Here is a 15,841-nt window from a genome sequence, read left to right as displayed (position 1 = left end):
GACGATCAGAAATGATGAAACTGTAAATGCTATAGCCACATTACTGCTATTTTTGCGTTAACGTTGCCATATCACGTGGTAATCTTCAAAGTTTGTTGCCCAGCCCAGAGAAGAACACTTAAATAAGAATACTTAAGAAATTCTCGCCTGTATAAATCGTCGAACTTTAATGCATTATGACAATGGCTCTTTATGGTTTATCCAGTCTTTCCATTTAGAACCAAATTAGGGGAAAATTTTTCAGCCTTTTTGGTTTGAATTTTTCACCGATCGTAAGGCATATAACTCTAATTGCTAATTTGGCATGCATATTGTTGGACCGTGCGACATTTTGAATAACAGGACGAACCTCGCTTACACGTGATACGGCAAAAATTATGCAAATGAGCTGAAGCCGATGAAGGTGGGCACTGAGCATGGAATGCTAAAATTGAGGTGCCCACTGACTTATTGAGATACAAATAAATCCCATCGCTTGGTGTTGTCAACTTTTGACTTTTCTCGTGAATTTTTTATCTCAAGCCGGGAGTCGAATTTACCTATTATCGGCTCCCTGCTTTGGAAAACTACGGCAGGTGCCTTTTGTACAAAATAGCTGAACTTCACATGCTGCGGGGTGTTCGTCGTCAGCGACGACAGGCGTTAAAAAGTTCAGAGTGGCAACGTTATTAAAGATGCCTGAGTGAGTGTTCACCGTTTCATGGACTACCTGTGGGCGCTACCTTACTCATTAAGACGATGAGCTCAGATCAACGCGTACAGCGGAGGGAGATGTTGGCAATTATGGCAAATGTTAATCACGGAGGAGAGTTCATGGTCTAAATCTGGACTCGCAAATAGAGGACTCAGAGTTCCAGCCAGCAATCAGAAGATCGGAGAATTTAGTGGAGGCGTCCAAATATGACGATAAAACATCTAAAACGACGGCCAACTCATCCATATGTCTATTGTATCGTCGTATAAATCCCCATACCCTGACCTTTCCAAGGCTTGGCAATTACCGCGCAGTGAACCTGTCCATCATATTTTGTTGTTCATTTCTGAGCTATAAAGCGCCCCGAAATCATCCGAGTCAATTTATGGTGTTGCATGGCCCATGTGGTTATAAATCTAGCCTGGCTTTCATTTTCTGAAATTATTCGCCCGAGGGGGTTCTGTATACGTTCTCTCTCTCCCTCTAGTGTAGAGAAGAGTTTTAAGCATGGCACCCAACACTTAGACTACAAACAGGGTCACGTAGTGAGCGCATCAAGTATTATGAAACGAAGCCATCCACTTGTGACGTTGTATATTACATCTATGGTCTCGCTTCAACCTATGTTTTGAGGCGAAAAAAATCTTGGCTCGGCCCTGATCGCGACTTATTAACACTGTTGACAATTTTGTGCAACCTCCGACTCTCTTCTCAGTCATGTTTTTATGAGCAATTAGACGTCTGCTTGTCTCCCCGTTGTCTCCCAATCGGCCTTCTTTGAGTGTGCCCCGGGGGCAACCTCGCTGTCATTTCCACTGCAAATACTTTTAATATTGTTTCTGCATCCTAAAGAACCACACAAAGCGGAAGGCAGCCTCCATATTTCATACATGCAAAGTGGCTGAAGTCCGGGGCTTGCAAGCGCGCAGGGGCAAATAACAAGCCGAAAGCTCGGGTGGAAATGGAACCTAATAGACTAAGGTGGCTTTTCTCCGCCATAGTCGCTCCTAATCAAGTTTTCCCCATGTCAATTTCACTCGCGCCTTCTTTTTTTCATCACGCTATGATGAGCGAGTCTTTTCATAAAGGGAGAGCTCTCTGTCGGCAACCTTTATCCGCTGAAATTGGACATATTAATGGTGAAACAAGGCATCGTGTGGAGATTCCGTGTTATGAAAGAAACTGACAACTAAACCCACTAAGGTGTAGCGGTTAGCAAAGGCTCCTCTCTAGGAAAATTAATGCTTTCGTCTGAGGCGATGGCTATATCATTCGTGTTTTAGATTTGATTGGGAACCTCAAGTCTTGTTGCTATGATCGCTAGACGTACCGTAGAAACAACACATGCACAAAAATGCAAAGCTGCACTGTTTTTCCCACAAGGACATCTGTAATCTCTGAGATACATACATACATACATACATACATACATACATACATACATACATACATACATACATACATACATACATACATATATAAACACACACATATATTTGTGCGTGTGTGTATATATATATATATATATATATATATATATATATATATATATATATATATATATATATATACGCTCATATAACTCAATAAATATATATATTTTATATACGTGTGTGTTCGTATTACGAGAGTACGTATAGAAATATATATAAAAGTATATAAAAGTATATCTTAAGTTATATAGAAACACACACACATATATATAAATATATATATATATATATATATATATATATATATATATATATATATATATATATATATATATATATATATATATATATATATATAAGTTCATGTCGATACGAAAGTATCATTGCAATAAATTTTAAACCAAGTAAGAATACAGATTGGGGCAACAAGTGGTTCGGACCAAGGACGATGTTTTGTAACTGTTCAGTGATCAAAGTGTTTTCTGGGTCGTTGCACATTGTCCAGGGATTGCACATTGAAATCTCGAACAAAGGTCTTTGAAACTGACAGTCCGTCAAGCCTCATTACAGCAACCAGGAAGTCTTTTTTGTTTGTTGTTGTTGTTGTTGTTTTTTTAAATTCATAAGTGTAACACTAAGTGTCAAGGTCAATGACTGACAGTCAAGAAAGTGAACAAAGGGCATTCGTTTTTGTCTGAACTTTAGCGCTTAGTAATGTCCGTGTCGTATATTTTTCAGAGGAGCAACGTTAGTCTTTTCTCGCAATCCAGCACACCTTCGATGGAGGCCTCTACTCAGTTTCGTTTTAATAAATCATCATCTTTGAGGTGATTGGAAGTTTTCACCCTGACATCCATTTAGTAAGGTAGATTTTAAATCACTTACGTCATTGTGCATTTGTTTTTATCGTAATAATAATGTCTTTATCGGATACGGAAAAAACCGCAGTTAATACTCACACCGATTTGACAAGCTGACAACGGAACAAAACCGAGGCAAACGCAACAGGTTCTGCGGAGCCTGCAACATATCATCCATGCATTTGTTCGATAAGTGGGGATAATTCGAGCAATGAAAAGAAAAGATCGTGCGACGTATTGTCTGCGTTTTGCCATGGAGCGAACTCTACCAGGTTTCCGACAGGTGCAGCGAAATGCCAGGACGAGAAAATACTATTCCTGCGCCGACTCATTTGCTGACACGCCGACAATAACAGAATGCTTGGGCGGTCTCCTTGTCCAAATTCGAGATTTTAACTTTGAATAATATTACCAACACGTCAATTTCCCACTGCCTGATCACCAAACCGAATTTTAAGAACAACATTATGAGTCTGCCGGTCTTTATCAGTGTTGTGCAAGGAACTTCAAAATCCGACCACTTATTTTCAACACGGCAGTAATCGTGAAATTTTCGCCATCGTAAAGTCTCGGGTAAGAACGTGCGTTCTTTTGAAAGTTATAGCAACAGCTTTTTTAACATGGAAATAACTCCTTTGTCAATTGTATCATTTCAACAAGAAAGAAATTTTGAAATGACAGCAGTGAAATTATGGCAAAATTCTGCAGAAATATATTATCGCCATCTTTTCCCGAGGCAAAAAGGCAAATGAGAATATTTCCCATCAAAAATTGAAGAACAGGTGGTATATGATGCAAACGAAACGAAATAACAAACCTCGACGATACTAATAAATTTCTCCTTCTTCTCATTGACAGGGATGCGTTTCGACCGGACACACCTCAAGACTTCTTTGATCCCTGTCAAGTTTTCCATCTACGCCGACAGTTTTCATTGAGGCGCTCATACCGGCTTTCGTTCAGACGACTTTTGCGCCTTGCTGCACAGAGCGACACATATACCGAGGACACCTCACAGACGCGAAACACGCTTAACCTACAATTTCACTAGCTTGGTTGTCATGGTGACAGGAAACGCGCTCGCTTAGCGCTGTAATTCGTTTATAGCGGACAGGATGGCAATGTAATATTATTGTTGCGCGAAACAAACCGATTTTGGCGAGCTGAAGATCAGCGATTAGCGAAAAGCAGCCGCTGCAACTAAGGTTACGATGTGAACTATGCCGTGGAGGGACGGGTTCGCCATCCCGGAAGTTCGACGAGTTTCTCCCTCCTTCCCCCCATTTTCGGGCGCATCGGTCGAGAAAACGATCGACTCGGAAACAATGAGCTACGGTAAGACAAAAACACCCAACAGGAAAACAAAGACGAAAATTCTACTCACCAGGTAGCAACGCGGTGAGAATATCGCCCGGAAGGGTAAAACGTGTATCGAAATTCGGTGCAACGTGAGATTGGACGCGTCTGTCCGACGTTACTATCACGAAAGAACCCGGGGGCGAGCACCGCAAAGATATCGCGCAGAAAACGTTTTGCGGGAAAAAAATGAACAGGCGAAAGGTGGGTCGGCTTGATTTTTAATTCAGTCGGAGAAGATCACAGGTTATAGAAATTGTTAGTTTTAATTGGACCGCGGGCTAAGTCGTTAGCAGAAATATCCGCTACAAAGGTTTGTAGCCCAGGGCTAAAACACTAGCGTTGGCGCTTCGTCTTACCAGCTCCTGGCGAAACGAAAAACCCACGCAGAATGATCAATCTAAATGAATGAATTAAAGCACTGACAAAGTCAGACACGAGATTCGGTAATAAGAATTTTCCTGTCGACGAAATTGCAGCGTCCTTTTGTTATCTGGAGATCAGGTAAACTTTGAGTGGATCGGTCAAAGTGGCTTTGATCTCTGTGTCGATATGTTTCTTCTTCTAATTAGCCAGGCTTCTAATGATGAGCTCTCCTCTCTGAGAGTTTACCGAAGCGGAGAACATGCACTTCACCTGTTAGTTTACTTTCTGGTCCTTGCTCGCTGTTTTTTTTTGTTAAATTCTCCACCAGGGTCGGTCTCTCTAAAGATTCTGTCGTCAGTGTGTGTGTGGTTTTAATTCTGATTGACTTAAGCGAAGAAGAGCAGCAAATGCTTTGGTAACCATCTTAAATATTTGTGCTCTTGTATACAATGTTACAAGTCACTTTCCACAGTCATGGATAGACAGTTAAGTCAATGAAATTAAAGTACATATATATATATATATATATATATATATATATATATATATATATATATATATATATATATATATATGTATGTATGTATGTATGTATGTATGTATGTATGTATGTATGTATGTATGTATGTATGTATGTATGTATGTATGTATGTATGTATGTATGTATTGTATAAATTGATGAGAAAAACCACACAACTGCATCTTATTGACATGGGTAATTTTTCCGAGTCCCATAATCTGAAGTGTAGAGACAATCAGATGTAGTTGTGTGATTTTTTCATAAGCATATAAATATATATATATATATATATATATATATATATATATATATATATATATATATATATATATATATATATATATATGTATATATATATATTATATATATATATATATATATATATATATATATATATATATATATATATATATATATAATTGTTTTTCTGCTGTTCTATAACTCTGAGTCGTTTCTTGTTTATCAATGTTACACTGCGGAGATATTGCACCACAATGTCGTTTAAATCATAATCAGGGGGGAAGCACGTTTTGGTCGTTGTATCTCTGTCTTTGACACCTCACCGTCCCATTCCTTCCCTTCAAAATTACTGTAATCACTCGTAAAATAGACTGATCCATTATTACAGAGCTTTACTTCACCAATGAAAAAATGTATATTACTCGTTAAACGTTTCGAAAAGAGTTGGTCTCATACTAAGTTACAAGTTCAGAAAAGAATTTCATTTAGCGCAATCACTCTCTGTATTTATTTATTTATTTAATTATTTATTTGTTTGTTTATTTATTTGTTAATTGCCTTGAACGACGCACATGACAACTGGCAACTATCCAAATGAATGAGTTCAGCCGAGACCGAGATTTATCCTGCATAACCTGTATTTGGTGCGTCTTGCGAAATTCGATATCTGCTTTACACGAAACCCCCAAAGGCTACGCGCTATACCTCTTTTGCCCCATCCAGCGATATCGTAATTGTCGCCGAGTCTTGCGGCGTACCAGGTTTTGGTTGACCGCAAAGTTAGAGTGATAGTTGACGAGTCAGCGGCGATCTCTCCGTCAATCAACTTCATCGGGAGTTATAGACTTTAATTGCTTTAGCTATTTCGAACATTTTCTTTATCGATCCCACCACAAAAACCGCTGGCGGCGATGGGAGCGCATGCTCGGTATCGCGGCATGGTTGGAGTCCCTGACTGGCGGCAGGTGCTCGGTGACGGCGCTTTCAGCAAAAGCGGAGTCTTGCCGAGTTTCAGGGTTATTTTTTCATCGGGAACACGGAATCGATAGCTACTGCATGCTATTTGCTGTTTTTAAGTTTTTAGATACTTTGCCACAATTTTGAACGAAAATTTCGGGGGGGGGAGGGGGACACGAGCGATGTATGTGGGGGAGAAGACGGATATACAGGGGTACCAAGATTAGACTTCAAGATAAAGCCCTATCGATCAAATAAAGTTTGTCTCACGCCATACCGGCATAGATCGGTTTCACGGATTGCCAAAGTTTTACTGGACTAGCAGAAATCGAGAATGGTCACAAATGAAAACACGTCTTTGATGACTTGTCGCTCGGCAAAGTATTGAAAAAAGACTTCAGGGCGCATGTTGTCAACATTCAAATAAAGAAAATTGCAGATGTTTTGACCTTATGTCGGACAACCTCATTCTTGGGGGCAGTTGAACCTGAAATAACGAAAGGTTTCGGCGACAGCGTGGTACAAAAAAGCTCGGGTCGATAATCGTCGACTCTAAACTGAGGTTGCTCACATTGACCTTGATTCTGCTCATTTTTGCATGCATTGTTTTCTGACACTGGGAACAACTTGGAAGTAATTTCTTGTTCAAATCGATCAAGTCTCCCGGTACAATATTTACCTTTCGGAAATCGCTCAAAATTACAGCGAAAACGAATTAAAACCCAATCGATGGTCCTACGCCAATCACCAGGAACCGGTGTTTTCATAGCAAGGGAGCTATCTATAATTATTCATTCATTTTTCATTCATTTTACAATACAAAAAACACCGCAATTTAAATCGGAAACAGTTTTGAGTTTGATATTAGGTGGGATATTTAACTACTTTGTCTACGGTACAATGGATTCATATGAAAAAGTCAAATCAAAACACCGACGTCTATACTATTTTGTCCGGTTATCCCAGGGTTTGGAAAAAAAGACTTCTTCGCTTTCAAGGCTAGAATTCTTCTTGAGTACACTTGATTTGTATAATTGGGCAAGTTTTTCCATTGTGCGTAACAGGTCAAGCACATCGCTTACCCTAGGAAAAAAACGGGAGGCACTGGAAAGGCCCACGCATTAATTACTTGTGCTTTAGTTGCCGTGGCATTGAGCATTGGACGTGTACTACCATAGCAGCTATGGTGTGAGCAATCCGTCTTGCTCGCCATCGTCATCGAACGGTCCCACAGACCAACGTTCACCGGTCACGTTCGTGAATCAACGCACGGTGACTGATAGATAGACCTGTCGCCACGGTGTTCATCACCAACGACGCCGATGTCTCCGGTAGAGCTGCCGTGGTCGTATCGGTCCACTATAACCCGGATCGAATTTTTATCTGATCTAATAATCTGCCGTGTTTTGATGATTATGTTTGATCGAGTCAAATTTGACTTCGTTTCAATAAACCGTTGACATTTCGTCTGCATCTCTGGCTCGTTTGTGTCTCTACTTTGTTTTTCAGGAAGCTCACCTGGTCTTCATTGGCTCAACCGAGGAATTTACCTGCATTGCAATTACTTCATGAAACACATGTACGTTGGCATTTGCCCGATAAAAAACACATACAAATCTCCACATTTGCGCAGAAATGGACATTTCTTGCACATGGTGCGCAGCTCGGATAGTTGGCGCTTTTTAAAATGCTTTTGCACGATTGATGTAGAAAACTATGTATGTATGTATGTATGTATGTATGTATGTATGTATGTATGTATGTATGTATGTATGTATGTATGTATGTATGTATGTATGTATGTATGTATGTATGTATGTATGTATGTATGTATGTATGTATGTATGTTTGTATGTATGTATGTATGTATGTATGTATGTATGTATGTATGTATGTATGTATGTATGTATGTATGTATGTATGTATGTATGTATGTATGTATGTATGTATGTATGTATGTATGTATGCATGTATGCATGTTTGTATGTATGTATGTATGTATGTATGTATGTATGTATGTATGTATGTATGTATGTATGTATGTATGTATGTATGTATGTATGTATGTATATGTGTATGATCACAGAATACACATGGAATGTGTATATTATTTATTTATATTTAAACACTTTTACTTTTTCTGTTAAAATGAGATAAACCAATCCTCTTATGTGACATTAAAATCTTGTAATATAGGCACTGTTAAATTTCTTTTATCTATTTTATCTGCTAGGTTCAGTTAGAATGGTAACGGCAATTTTCCTCTCTGCATTCCATGATTGAAGTTTTTCCCTGGTCCACTCGTTTTCTCTAATTTATAGGTATACTGTGAATTACCTGACATGCAAGGCTCCATTCACTTCCCCGTAGCTTGTCGTCAGGTATTCCAAGAACTCTTTGACAAATGTTTATTTTGTTTCTTCCCCCGTCTTGAAGGCGAGTACACATTCCGTAAGACAGAAACGCCTCTTCAAACATACTAACAGCGGCTCCCGGGGATAACGTTTCACCGCGCTGAAATTTGTATAAGCGTTCCTTCTTTGGCTCAAGAAAAACACGGGGCTGTGAAAAGGCACCGCGCCGGCCACACGATCTCTGGCAACCTGTCGGCGAGGGATCACCCTGTCAAGTGCCGCTTAGGCACTTCACGGCTAATTCAATAATGCTAGGGTTTTGCATCAAGCTGAGTTACCTCCGTAATACGAGACAAGCAAAGGAAACAATACTATATCACCACGTCAAAAGAGGAAAGCCTCCTTGCACGAGTTTCTTTCTCTTTTGGCAACTTCTCGTTTTTCGTCGGTTTCGGCCGAAGCATTGAGGTACTACCTACGGTCTGTGCTTGTTCCACGGTAAACAACAAGATGGTATAACTTCCTACCAAAAATGGCCACTATTCAACCCCGAAGTGAAGATCGTCAAAAACATGTACGTGTGTCTCCAGTAAACCGACCCACTTTAGTTAAACCTTGCCTCACCTAAAAGATCTTCTTGCGGACCGGGGCAAGGCTTAAATTTGTTGAACGGTTACTGGAATCATAGACCCCTGAAACAAACACAAGAAAGGTTCTTGACTGACCTAACTACTTTACATCGAGAAATCATGATATGGAAAACACTTTTGCATTCAAGCAAAAAAAAACCAGAAAAGCTTACGGCAGTAAGCTACTCACTCATCGTCGGTTCCCCAAGACATGTCCCCAGTACCATTACTAAAACACTATCTCGATTTGACTACTCGCAACATAGTAACTTTGCGGTGCGAACGTGTATCTTGAAAGACACCATTTCATATTAACAGCTTTGCTTCAATCAGACTCTGTCAAGTTGAATGTCAATTACGAATGCATCAGGGAACACAGATTCGACTAGTTCACTGAGAACTATTGCCGTGGCGCGGCCGTCACCAGATCTCAGATTTAATCTCTAAAGTAATACTTTTGCTTTCTTAGTTTATTACATTATTATATTCAAATAGTTATGGTGAAATCAATTCAATAAAATAAAATTAAATTAAACGAAATGTAACATTTTGAGAACTTCATGGCCAGGTGTAGTTTACTTGTTTCCAAAGATTCGCAAAGCTCAGTGAGTGCAAGAAAAATGTTCTCAGCTTTGAAGATTGGCAGTCTATTTGACAAATGTATCTAGCTAGCATCGACAGTACCCCCATCCGAGGGCAGGAAATGTCGGGATACCGTCAACAGATGCTAAACCAATCGAGTTGATTTTTTTTCCGGCATGCTATTGATTTTTGGAAGCCCTATCGAGACCCATTTAGAATTCGTCTCGATAACACGATGATGAAGCCGATAGCATTTGAAGTTAAAACACGCTTCAAAGAAGTGCAAAGCCAAAAAAAGTGCACTTAGGAAGACAATGGGGTCCAGGGCATCGAATACTTGCCTCTTGCCGTCACAAAATCTTGGACAAAAACAAAATTTGCGCATGCGCTCATTTAAAAAAAAATGGCTCATACTTTGATACACTTGTGAAATACGGACATTCTGAGAGTGCCAAGGAGATGTAACTTCCATGAAATGTATATATAATGCTAATTGATCACTTTTCTGTAAAAAATAATTTAAACAATTAAGTACATGCAAAGCATTCTCGGCTGTATAGATGTGTCGTTTACTGCAGCACATTTTAATAGTATCTAAATGTTGTACTGTGTGTCAACCAAGTATCTGTTTGAACTGTTTTCACGGCACAACTAGTGTAAATCGATGACAAGCCCCGAGCAAGACAAGCCTGGCGTACACCACTCAGGGATCGCGTTTCGTTTTTCGCGCTACGATAAAGCGTCTTGAGGGCGCAAAACCCAGTGCTTTTATTAATATATAACATGGCATATATTTCATATTGATAGATGAATATTGCGCCCCACTCCGCACTGCTGTCCTATGATCAACACATCTGCAGTCGGTACCTAACCCCGTCATTCGTTCTGGCGCGGAGTGCTAGGGCAGCGTGCCCCGCGGTCTTTCAAACACCATAATTTCACAATCACTCCGCACATAACTCATTATAACATGTTGACTTCTCAAAAAAGTGTTTGCGTAGAACAAATTAACTTCACCAAAGCAAATGGGATGGCGGGCATCTAACTCCGACACGTTCATATTTTACGACAACGGATCAAAAGAATAAAGTTGACAGTGTACGACATTATATTAACGCAAACATTTTACAGGAAAAAATCGTCGTCCTATTTTGCTTCCTCGATAAAAGGTTATAGTGCAATGCGTTGTGATGGCTATCACCGCAGCCGCCAAAACCAGTCACGCGAAAACTTCAACGGTGATTTTGACTGGTTTCTCGCTGTGTTTCAGTCTAAAATTACAGCTACTGCGACGCGTTCAACGTTCTTTAATTTCTGTACTTTTCGTCATTTTATAAGTGGAAAGAAATGACTTTTTTTATCACAGCATAGATGACCCTATGGCTGATTGTGTACATTTGGTAGACTCTGATTCGCCCTTATTCACTTGGTTTTTTTTTCTTATCTCGCCTGTTATCTCTTGTCATTGTGCTGCGGTTCGTCGGGACGTGCCCTGGGTTCCTAATTAAGTCAGGCATATGTGGGTCCACTACTTTGCATTGTTTCCCCATATCTGCCCGCAATGACAATAAAGAGCAGGTTAATACTCTAACAATTATCAAAAGGGCTTTGTGCACAGGTCGAGCAATTTAACATGTACGTGGTGACCGGTTTCCATAGTAATTAGCCCCTGGTAGTCAACTTAACAAAACGAATAAACAAATGTTTAACATAAACAAGAATATAATCCGCGTGGATTACGATAACTGACATGTGATATGTGTATGTATATCTATTATGAAAAAAGATAGTTGGACAATGTGTCGTCTGTCTCCGCATTCAGAGAATTGAAATTTGCATAGATATTTCACTATCATCGCCTTTCCATTCATCAAAGTTATCACGTACGTGACATATCGCCAGAGCCTTTTCTGCTGGTTTTCACGAGAATTTTGAAAGTGTCTCAAAGTATTTCGTATGAAAGCTGACAGGATTCCGGTGTCAAAACTGTTGGAAAGTTGAACAATTCGAAAATGGGGTTGATTTAGTGTACAAAATTAACAAATTGTGTTGGCGGGAAAAGTGTTGATTAAACTAGCCCGACATGTCGTCACAGAGCGAAATTCCAAACGAAATGAACTGTAATTTATGTGTAGCTGACTGGACAAGTTGTTGGTGCGAAAGACGTTTTGAGACTGGTCACTAAGTTAAAAATGAGGCCGATTTAGGGAACAAAAATAACATGTATGTTGGCGGGAAAAGTATAACCGAGAACGGACCGACACGTGTGTCGTCAAGGAGCGAAATTCCAAGCGAAATGTTACTGTAATTTATGTATAGCCGACTTGAAAATAATATGAATATTTCTACAGAGACCATCATGCAACCTGTACAACTATACGCACACACCAGACTGTGTCTTGGAAGAGAGTGTCGACTGGTCTTAATCATGGAAGCCTCCGAATTTTAAGGTTCTCCCGCCTTTTTAAACTTAACCCTGGATTTGCAGCTGTAACCTAATACTAACCTGGCTATAATGTTAACCGCAAGAATTTGGCAAGCAAGGAGAAGGAGGGAACGAAGGATAGTCGGATCCTAGACGAATGAAAAACAGCCATACAGACCAGTCAAAAAGTCTAATTTTAAGACGATTTCGGCGGCAAGGTCCTTGGTTGTGAATAGTTCTCAACCCGCACTTTTCGTGTTCCAAAATCTACCATGCCGTCAAATTAATACCCCACCATTGAAAACCGCATGTGGAAGCTATCCGTCGTGAACAAAGTCAAATACTTCAGCAACTAACACCAGTCAAAAGTTCACCTTGCGAGGCCACTCAGACATAACACCAGGGCTCGCATGGGGACTCCAGACTTTTTGTGTCCGCATTCGACCTCTTTAAACCGTTCTAAACTTTTGTGGGGGATGGTCCTATTCGTCTTGCATAACAAGAGACAAGGGACGTAAATTCCAAAGCGAGAAAGAAAGGCGTCCCGGCACAGGACTCGGTGACTCATAAGTTTCGACTGAACGACCTCTGATTGGCTCGACTTTTTCAGAGATGGTACTGTGACCGTTGCAAAATGGAGGCCGGCTGGACGCGGTACGGGACGGGTCGGGATAACAAAATAGGCCGAGAATGTCAATTCCGCGCGGATTGATCGGTGTTTATACCGCTGGTTCCATATCCGATAGGTATCGGTCGCCGTCAGCTTGCGATCAGTTACAATCAGCCAGGCTTCATCGAAATAGTAGCACCAAGCTGGTAGAAAAAGTTTGCAGACAGGGAAGCAATGGAGAAAACTTCCGCCTAAGAATGTTGCTCCACTAACGGTTGTTTCGGCTGTCCAACCTCCAGAAAGATAGTCCCAGACGGTTGGGCGTTTGCAGTATACTGTCTGTCCCCTTTGACATTGTCCCACTTTGCCCGAGAACTTGACAGTGAGGTAATTCTACCACTTTGGATTGGTCGGTTTGAAAAACACCACAACCATTATCAGTAACTCACAAACACAAAATGCACAGAGCTACCACTTAAAAGTTGACACCAATATCCCAAAGGGTTATTTTTGTTTTCTCTAGACGAGATCGGGGCTCAAGGTCGTCACACGCCGAAGGTCGGTAACGTTTTGCGGCGGAAACGGAGCGTCGCCCAAATTTGGACAGTCTACACACCATGAAATAGACAAGTATGCTCAAAGCAATTCTGGCAGAAAGTGGCAGTGTGGCGGCAGCGTGGACCAGCGCTGAGATCTGACGTCAAACCATTTTTGTATTAAGTACGCCCAGTTCGGGCGAATGTATAATCGTGCTTGAGAAATATCAGTGGTGTAAAGTGATTCCATGTGTGTTCATAAAAACTGGGTGAACGCTAGCTCTTTCGTCGGAGCTTAACATACCCTATTTTATCCCTAAACTTATCGACTTAGCACCGCGCAATAATCATACCTCTACATACGACAATAACAGACACACAAATGGCACATATATCATAAAACAGGGCATGATTCCAGACACTTTCTTCTGGTGTAAAAAAGTGGTGGAACGGACACATTACACTAATGGGGCAGTAGTCAGGCGTGCTCTGCTGGTAAAAAATCTAAGGGTAAACATTTTCAAGGGCTGAAACCCGACATTTGACACTAGATGCCCTACTAAAGCTATTGTCATATTTTATCGCGTGATTTCAGATAAGGTTCGATATTGGTCCCAAGTTTTTTTTGTACATCGAATAGACAGACTAACCCTCACCTTGGAAAGAGATCTGGCGTAACAGTGGAGTCACGGCTCTGGCGCTGTCGCCCTTGCTGTACGGTGTCCTTCGATTCCACACTGGTATCTTCCACCAGCTCGCGTATACCAAACACAGTCGGTAGAAAGTTGAGACCCAAATCAGAGACAAGACTTGCCTGACGACATGAGGGCACGACCCCTGCGCTGGCCCCGGATATTCAAGTCTCGTGGAAAGCTGGTTGCACTGGAGTGGTAGACAGGGGCGGCGGGAAACAGACCGTATGTGTTAACTGCTAGCTATTAATGTACACAGCTAGCACGACCTTCGACCTCCACTCATCAATACTTACCCTTATTAACAAGCTGAGCGTGCCCTCACTGTAAGGACACACAGCCAAGCTGAAAAATACCACCAGCCAAACCCCTCAACTTAGCCTTTAAAATCGACATTCCCGAACCAACAAACACATATTGCTTTCCAGTGACCTGTTACTAATGAAAACGGTTTATTTTGGGATATTTGTTATCAAAATGGCTAAAATCGTGGGCATGGGGAGTCGCATCCCTCTGAAGGCAGACAGTGAAATGGAAACTGACTGAGTGTATCTCTATCCACCTCACACAATAGCGTAATATATGTAGGTCCTATTTTCAGACACAATGCGAAACAAACGGCAATAAGCTTTCGGAACTGCGGGTAGGTGTTCGTTTGATACTGATGAACCGCAGGCGCGTTCAACAGGCTGGATGCGACGGAAAGTGAAACGGGTCGTCGAATCAATAAAATAGACTGGCCCCGGGGGTGACCCGCATGAAGGGCCAGTGAGCAGAGTTCGCGCCCTCCATAATTGGGGAGAATTTCAAAGGTGAATAAAGGCAAAATGGTACGCTGATGTGTGCCTTTCCGTAATCGCGGAAACGACGAATCCGGCATTGATCATGTCGCTCTCATCTAGAAAACAGCCTCGGGCGCTGTGGTCGGGTAAAAATAATAATATTGGTAGGGAGTGAATCCGTTACAAAATCGCCAACAGACATCTTGTTACCACGGGGCTATCAGTCTGCGATCACTGAATATGTTGTGTTTGAAAAAAGGGAGTTGTGCACCGGTTGAACTATTCCACCGCTATCAGATATAAACACGGTGGTGGGCTGATTGTGTGGCGGTTAGCGGGGCTATTACAGCAATGGACGGGAAGATTAACCAGCACAAACCCAATTGTGTGACGACTGAGCGGTAAATACGTTTCTTTGTCGGGTCGGTCGAATCCAATCAAACAGCTTCCATCTCATAGCACGTTCCATTTCGTCAGCCCCATGCAAGCGGAGAGGAAAATCCACTGGAAACAATCGTAACTTGAATTTCCTGTAATCGACACCTGAATTTTATTTGCGCTGAAAGCATTGCTGGTTTCACCTGCGGCGAAATTTACCGCGTTTTGGAAATGAAATATTACCATGGTTGAACCAGCGGTGTGTACTTCGTGCATAAATGCTCCGTTGTTCGGCATTTTTTCATAATGCTCTCAAACAGACCTGATGACCCCGACTATCAATACAATTCTTCCACTAAACTGCCCCGTCGCCACTCACTTAAAATTATCATTTTCTCTTTTACCCTCTTGTTTTGTATTTTTACAG

The 15,841-nt window shown here is 41.1% G+C and overlaps 1 protein-coding gene across 4 annotated transcripts in view; it reads right to left on the bottom strand.

Moving 5' to 3' along the window:
* Positions 1 to 14,639, bottom strand: part of LOC139121313 (nuclear receptor subfamily 2 group F member 1-A-like) — a 32,618-nt gene extending 17,979 nt beyond the window's left edge. The window contains exon 1 of one of the 4 annotated variants that reach the window (XM_070686102.1): positions 14,219 to 14,639. The gene's annotated coding sequence lies outside the window, so the exon portion shown is untranslated. Of the gene's footprint in view, positions 1 to 12,497; positions 13,686 to 14,218 lie in introns of those variants that run through there. The other 3 variants (XM_070686098.1, XM_070686099.1, XM_070686103.1) reach the window with 3 other exon arrangements.
* Between the last annotated feature and the right edge of the window lie 1,202 nt (positions 14,640 to 15,841).

This window comes from Ptychodera flava, chromosome 21 (genome assembly GCF_041260155.1).
Source record: "Ptychodera flava strain L36383 chromosome 21, AS_Pfla_20210202, whole genome shotgun sequence".
Taxonomy (NCBI): Eukaryota; Metazoa; Hemichordata; class Enteropneusta; family Ptychoderidae; genus Ptychodera; species Ptychodera flava.
The sequence above is the reverse complement of the archived record's forward strand: the minus strand, read 5'-3'. Positions and strand labels throughout refer to the sequence as shown.